Source organism: Pipra filicauda, unplaced genomic scaffold (genome assembly GCF_003945595.2).
Source record: "Pipra filicauda isolate LSUMZ 115617 unplaced genomic scaffold, ASM394559v2 scaffold88_size2543281_pilon, whole genome shotgun sequence".
NCBI classification, from domain to species: Eukaryota; Metazoa; Chordata; class Aves; order Passeriformes; family Pipridae; genus Pipra; species Pipra filicauda.
Window position 1 is genome coordinate 2,233,200 of NW_024105075.1, and position 8,133 is coordinate 2,241,332.

Below are 8,133 nucleotides of genomic sequence, written 5' to 3' on the forward strand. Positions count from 1 at the left end.
AAAACAACTAATTTGCCACAAAGCTTTTTAACTGGGACCAAGTTTTACATAGTTCTCATATTTCTAGTTCTCAACAAAGATGTTGCAGAGCCAATACAGCACAGGAGAAATCAATGACCTTTGTCAAAGTAAATGGCACAGAAGATCTTCAAAACCACACAAAATCAAGGGAGGAGAAGAGACAAGAGGTCAGGAAGAAGACTGACACTGTAAGGCATCAGCATTTCTACTTCTCAGTTTCTATCAGAGTTAAAGTATTCTTAAAATGCATCCAGCGTATTTGATAAGAGATACAAGTGGAGCCTCATGGTGATGCAAAGAAGAGTTACAGGAACAGTTAACTTTTGAGTCTGCTTTGCTGTGGAGTCAGCCTGAGCTTTTGCCCATCTCCCGTGCCCCCTCAAAAACAACCAAACAACAACTTTTATGTTTCAGGTTGACGCTGAATTTCATTAAGAGACCACATTCTCACTGACTTCACTGCTGGTCGCTATGCTCTTCAGGTTTTCAAAATAACAAAACCCTCGGAACTGAAAATAAGAAACACGAACCCGCCGCATTTTCCCACTATCTACTCCGGGAGAGAGGGAAAGAACAACCTTCCTAAATTCCCCGGGAAAAGGCCCCCACGGACCGGCAGGAGGCACCCGCGGCGACTGCCGGCGCCGCTCGACCTCTGCCTCCCTCGGGACGGCGGCGCCGGGGAGAGGGGGCTCCGCCGGGGAGAAGGGGGCTCCGCCGGGGAGAAGGGGGCTCCGCCGGGGAGAAGGGGGAACCGCCGGGGAGAAGGGGGCTCCGCCGGGGAAAAGGGGGCTCCGCCGGGGAAAAGGGGGCTCCGCCGGGGAAAAGGGGGCTCCGCCGGGGAAAAGGGGGCTCCGCCGGGGAAAAGGGGGCTCCGCCGGGGGCCCCGCTCACCTCCCGGGGCCGCGCTGGGGGCTCCAGACGCGGCTGCGGTGCCTCCGGCGCGGCCACTTATTCTCGCACAGCGCGCACCCCCCTTCCCTTCCCGCCCCGTCCCGTCCCGTTCCTCCGCTCACCGAGTCCCGTCTCCCTGGGGATGGCCGTCCCCGGCCCCCTCCCGCTGCCACTACCCGCGGCGCTGAGGCTGGAGCTGGAAGCGGCGCTGCTCCCGCCAGCGGCGGAGCGGGGGCGGCCGCTCCGTCCGCCCGGGCAGCCCCGGGGGGGGGGCGGTGGAGCCCGAGCGGGAGGGGCCGGGAGCGGAGGACACGACAGCGCGGTGGGATTTGTGGGAATTCGCGACCGTTTACAGCATCGAGTCCTCATGGACCAACACTGACGCATCCTCCCCGGCACCGCCGGGTACATGTGATATACGAATCCCTGCCTCAGCCTCCCCCTCCGCAAATGTGTACAGAAGTGCCACAAATTAACTGTTTGTTGCCCGCCCATAACTGCTCCCCAGCGTGCCCCGGCGATGCCGGGACAGCCCGTCAGGTGAAAGCTGTTAGACGCAAGCCAGACCTCAAACGACCGGCTCCCACTTGGTGCTCAGCGCAGCCGCCCCGCCGGGACAGATCCCGCCGGGTCCCGCTCCCGCTCCTGCGGGAACACACAAGGACAGGGGCTCGGGAGGGAGCACTGCGACGACCGTGGTTTTATTTGATCAGCTCTTAGTTAAACTTCAGGCCATAAGAAAAGTAAATTCCTCTTACGCGGCGGTGTTAGGATAACTGATTTCTGAAGTTACGCTCATTGTGTAATAAACATTTCCTACCAGGATTTAAAACTGCTCCTCGAGTCGTTTTTTGCAGGGAAAAAAAAAAAAAAAAAGAGGTCACTAGTGTTTCCCTTCCCAATTTCACAGCTGCTAAAGCTGCCTAGTCGTATCTGATTAAACACAGATAAAACACAGATATTTGCATATATGTTTTCAACCCAGTGAAAGCAAAATATCTGTGGATGTTTAAGAAAAACATCCTTTATGTCAGCTGCAAGGAAAGCCAGCCTCATTTGATGTGTCATGGGTTTCCCTGTGAGGTTTGTGCAGTTTGGCTGCCCGTTTCTCTGTTGACTGTGGTGGTCAGCCAGACTGTAGAGCATCTCTGTAGACAGCCATTCATCTCAGAAAACATTGGTTTCTGCCATGTGATTAAAGCAGCAACACCCTTATAAAATACATGCATACTCCTGGCATGGGCATCTGGAGACCTTTGTTATCATGGAACTGTTTTCCAGAAAAACAGCTTGCACCTAGGATGGAACTATGAGTTCAGTTCTACTACCAAAGTACCTTAGAAACCAATACCTCTAGGTGGGTAAATCTCTGACTGTACAGAGCCCTGTACTGCTGCGTGTACAGCTCTCTCAGAAGTTGAGCACAAATAGTAAGGCAATGCCCAGCAACAACAATCCATCACATGCCAGGCTTTTGCCCCACAGAGCTTTGGAGATGGCATGCCCTCTCAATTTGTGCAAGAAGTTGTAGTTAGTGCTCCTTGATTAATTTTACTCTCATTATTTTGCAACACATGGGACATTAAATTTCTTTGCCTGGTTTCTTTTCTGCGAGCACCTTTTTTCTTATATTCTAAGAGAAAGGAATTACTTCTGCCTCTGCAGGGGTCAGTCAGAATTCAGCAGTGTTGCTAGGGCTTGGAGTAGGCTGTCTTGCCAGTGTCATCTGTTTGCTTTTCATGCTTCATTTGGTCGACAGTTAGCATGTAAGCAACTCTTAGAGCACTTTCCACCTTTCCCAAGGAACCAGAAAGCAAACTCTTTTCTTTTGATTTCTCTTGCTCTTTGGAGACATCAATCCGTGCACTATAGCTCCTCACTGCCAAGCTTGATCTACATGTTTTTTCTGGGATCACAGAGCAGCAGAGAAAATAGCTGTCTTGGTGTAAGTGCAGGGGTTTTTCAAGGCTTCCCCACAGACAGATCTGCCTCTTGGGTCACATCCAGAGGAGTTTACAAACTTAAATGGGCACTGGTGAAAGAATCTCATCTATCTATCTATCTGTTGCAAGTAATTTCTCCATGTCCTTGTGGGGAAATAAAGTGCAATATGCTTTAAAGCAAACTAAGAAATCTATAATTAAACAAGGGCTAAAAATCCTAAAGGTTGACCCAAAGTATCTTCCTGACTTCTGTAACTTCAATGAATGACACAATTTGCCCTCAAGTTTTATTTGCCTTTTTCTTTTCTGATAATCCATTTGTTTCTTTAAATCTTATCTCAAATATTCAGCAGAAGCTCTTCTAGCAGTGCACTTCAGCAAGTCTGGGTGAAAGCTTCAATGTAAATTCTGTAGTTAGCTGTTGCAGTTGTGGCACAATGAATAGACATATTCTACACAATATGTAGAGTGGATATTGGAATCTCTTAATTGCCTAGACAGAAGGACAACTAACAGATGATTAACAGACAAATTCAACAGTAATTTGAAATCATAATATTAAACCTTTACGCACGTAAGGTGACAGTTGACTAGATGTAGAAGAAAAAGATATTGATCTCTAAGATCTCAGTGAAGTAGTAGAACAGAAGCTTTTCTTCCCTGAAATGAAAAAGGTTGGCACCTTCAAAAAGACATTTTCTGGTCCTTATTAAAAACTACTTGTAGTATCTTTCTGGAGAGCTTTGTATAGTTAGAGATCACACAGTAGATTCTGTCAAGTCATTCAAGTGAAGGGATTCATACAGATCATTGTGGTACATGAATATTTATTTCTTCAATATGACAAAAAGGTACCCCCCCGAATTCTTACTCTGAACCTGTGACACATTTGAAATCTGTTATCATCTTCCAGAAAAACTTTCACTTTTTATTTTCCTCCATATATCATTGCTGTCCAACTGGTAGTGGTTAATTGCAATAAATATTTGTCTCAGTCAACCTCTTTTCACTGCATGTGTTCCTGTGTATTTTCTAGACATCTTCTCAAGACCAAAGATGATGATATTTTTTTTTTTCTGCAGGGCACAAGCAGAACTTGAGAGAATGGAAGAGATCAGATAGAGACAGGATTAAATTTAGCATTTTTGCAGGTAATACCTCTTTACATATTGGCTTGTTACGCACTCCATTGCTCTCTAGCCCTCTGCTCTTCACACGCACGTTACTGGGTGATCAGTCAGCTACCACCAATTAATTACATAACAATCTAATACAGACTAGAGTTCTTAAAAGACTAAGAAATTTTATTCTAACAGTGTGGGAATAGACTGCTGTGCTAAAACCACAGAAGATAGAGGCTATTGAACAATTACAACTAAAGGAAGACCAAGGGTGCAATCCATCATTATTACTGGCTAAATAGCAATAATAAGTAGCAATCATAGCGGTTTCTAGGTGATCCACAATGGCAAACTAGTTTTGAAACCTGAAAGTGTAAAAAAAGAGGGCTAACCAAAGGTTTCAATATTAGTTTCAGGTATTTAGTTCAACAAAAGTGAAACTTATAGATGCTAATGTAGAAGTGTGGATTGTATTTAATGTGAAAGCCATACTGACCATAATATATCTGAATTACATCATTTGAACAGTTTTTTCAGTAAATTGATGTTGCAAGACAGTGAAATCAGTTCTGACAACATTTAAAAGCAGAAGCTTAAATGTACTGTTATTTCATGTCTTAAGCTCCTACCATTTAAACCAGAGTATTTTTTTCCACCAAGGTTACCAACTTGATTTCTGCATATTTTCACGCTGCTATAAAATAGGAAGAGAAAAAAGCTGAGGAAAAGTGAATTTTTTTCTATGTCAGTAGAAAAAGCTCCTATTTTATGACAACCTGTAAAAATTGATGGCTTGTCTTACAGTGGTAACAGATCCAGGATGATTGACATTTACTATATCCATGCACAGCTCCCAGGGTACTCTTCCACTGTCTGCAAATCCAGCAGTTTGGAAAAATAAACACTAACAAGGATTTCCACTTTCAAAGACCTTTTAGTAGTGATTCTACTGAGTACTCTGTGACTTCTGCTCAAGACAGAAAGAAGCTGTCTGCACCATGTGCCTGACCAGCATTGTTTCTAAAGCCAAAAGCATTAAAAAATTGTGTATTTGCAAAGGGACAATCCTACCTATCTTTTATCTCCTTCTAGCTCAGTATGGTAACTACTACTTTTCCTACTCCTGTAGTATAATTTTTTATTCCATTCAGGTTTGGTTTTGTTCTTTAGTCTCCTGTTTTTTTAATGTACTCTACCTTTTATTTTTTTTTTTTGCTAATTAAATGTTTTATCACTCCTCTCATCCCACTTTCAGGTAATTCTTGCCTCTTTCAATTATTTCAACTTTGTTTCCCCTTATGAGTAGCAGTAAGCTTTAATGACAGTTGTCAATAGAAACATAAGACTTCAGGGGGGAAAGGTAAACCAGCCAGAATTCTGTTTATGCTCTAGCTGCCTTTTTTTTCTCCGTTAAATAAACACTTCTTCCACATCCAGTTATGGAAGTCTCCTGCTAGGAACAGACAGAAGATGATGAAATTCTGGCATCCCTAAGCAAAAATTATAACAGGATAAAATTAAAATATGTGACTAGAAAACCTTAATTCATTTAGTTTGGCTTTCACTTTCTTGGCTTTTTTCCACCCACCTGTGTAATTTTACATATTAATTCCTTAGATTTTTAAAATTGTAAGCAGAGAATGTGTATTTGTAAGACTGAAATAGAACAAACTGAAAGGAGTTAGCAAAAGGATAGTGTTTTATACACTTGTTGATGGACAAACTCAAAAATCTTTAACTCCTGAAAGATGTCTATGCCTCACTTAGCAGACACACATATTATCTATCAGCAGTAGTTTAAGTTAGTACATTGAGCTATGAAAGTAAATGAATACCTCATTAATTACATTTTTTAAAAATCTGAATGTGTCTAGGTCTATGGAGAGCATGCTTCCCTTACTGCTTGCTTTTAGTTGTTTTAAAAATCTCTTAAAACTTGGACAAATATGTTAACGCCAAAAGGCTTTGAAATGGGCTTCTTCCTGGAATTTGTCCCAAGACTTTCCTTTAAAATACACGCAAGTGAAACAAAGCTATGTATTGAACTTAAAACAGCTTAAAAAATAATGCTTAACAGAATTTCAGACCAGCAGTACAAACCTTTTTTGAGAAACACCCCCTGCCCTGCAAACTTATACTCTTATTTTCCATTCTACCCTGGACTATGCTTCCATAATGTGTGGGGATGGAACACAGAACTCATTCAACTCAAGTACTTTCCAAAAGAGTTTTCCAGTATATATATTTGTGAGAGTACTTCTTTTGTCTGATCTATGTGTTTCTGCAATGGTTTTAGCAAGAAGCAAGAGATTATTCAAATAAAAAGCTATAACATTTGAAAATGCAGTGAGAGAGGTCTTAATGGCAATGTAGGCTAGGATACAGCACAGGGGACAGATGCAAGAGAGAAAGTGAAACATTCTAGAAATGCTATAAAATATATATCTGGTAAAGAAACCTCTGAATATTCATGGTCTCAAATACACTTCAGTTTAGAACAGTTTCTCCTTCCGAGGAGAAACTATAAAGGTTGAAATATTTTTTATTTTTTAAAAAGTTGTGCTAAAAGATTATTATAAGAATTTATTAAATGCTTCAAGGCTAGGCATCTTCTATACATAAAAGTAGAAATGATAGGCAAAGCTTTGAATTTGCATGTTACGAATTTTATATTGCACATTGCTGCTCATGTAAGTAAAAGAAATGCCTGTGTTCCTTGATCTGGCAATTTAGAAGGAGGTAATTTTTGATACTTGCTATGAAAACCACCCAAAAAACCTAAAATAAACTAGACAGAAAAATACCTCGGTAATAACATTTTACTTGAACAACTCACAAATATCAGTGCCTGTTAAAAATCTTTTGCAAGCTATAAATCTAATCCAAGTGCTTCTGGAGAAGTGGCAGAGAATTCCATGCCAAAACCTTTCAATATTTCTGTTAATGGTAAACAACATGCGTGGGCACATAAAACCAGATCCCCACTCACAGTCGTTTGCTGTCTCAGTTGAAGAAAGTGCCTATTATGACATCCACATCAGTCAATCACAGCACTGATCCAGTTGCCTGGATGACATCTGGTCATTTTTAGAGCAAAGCTGTTCTGCTAGAAAAGGTATCTTGCTGTCCCTCTCTCCATGGAGATTATTCTAGCAAGCAAAGACAGCACATACTAGCTCTAGGTCCCCACAACATTTCCATATGCATTGACAGATCTCAGGATATTAGGAAATGATGCAAGTAGGTTTGGGGAAAGGGAAAGGAATGGGAAGCTGGGGCATGGAAGGCATGAAGAAATGAAGGTGACAGCAGAAAGTTCAATATGAATTAGATGTTCATATTACACATAGATAAAACCTCATCCTGGTATTTTTTATCTCGCTGGACATAAAATTAAGACAATGGAATAAATACAAAATGTAATTTCAGATAATTCTAGCAATGGTAGTGAATCTACAGTTGCAGACAAAATTACTCAATTTGGTATTACACTTCATGCTTCACAGACTAGAAAAATTATACACTTGAAGCCATTCATCCTTAATGTCCTTATCTAAGAATTTGTTACATTTTCTGATATTGTATAATTGAAATGGTCTAAGTGGAGGACTAGTCTCTTACCAATAATGTAGAATCTGCTTCAAACATGCCAGTGCCACTACACTAAAAAATTGGCCAATAAAGACAGATTAGTCGGTCAGATGCATTTACTTTAAGTTATGACATAGTTTGACGTCAGTTAATAAGTTTGCCTGACATTCAAATAGAGGTTACTGAGACTTTAACAGGTATTCCATCAAACATACAATAATATATTTTATATCTCAATAAGGAGAGATGATTCTGTCTTGCAGTACAAGGCTAGAAGTACCAAATTTTAAATTCCATCTTCTTTGGGAAGATGGAACAAGAAAGTGGCCTTCTTCTGTGTAGATGTGGTGCTTAGGAACATAGTTTAGTGGTGGCATTTGCAGTGTTAGCTTTGCAGTTGGGCTTGACGAACTGCAGCTTGTTCACTGCAAAAAGTATGGTAAAGTTTATAATAAAAATTCTTTTAATATTTTAAAAAAATAATTTCTGTATCATTATAATTAGCAATTTAATATACCATAAAAATTATTTTAGTATAACACAATGCAGAAGCCTGCTGACAT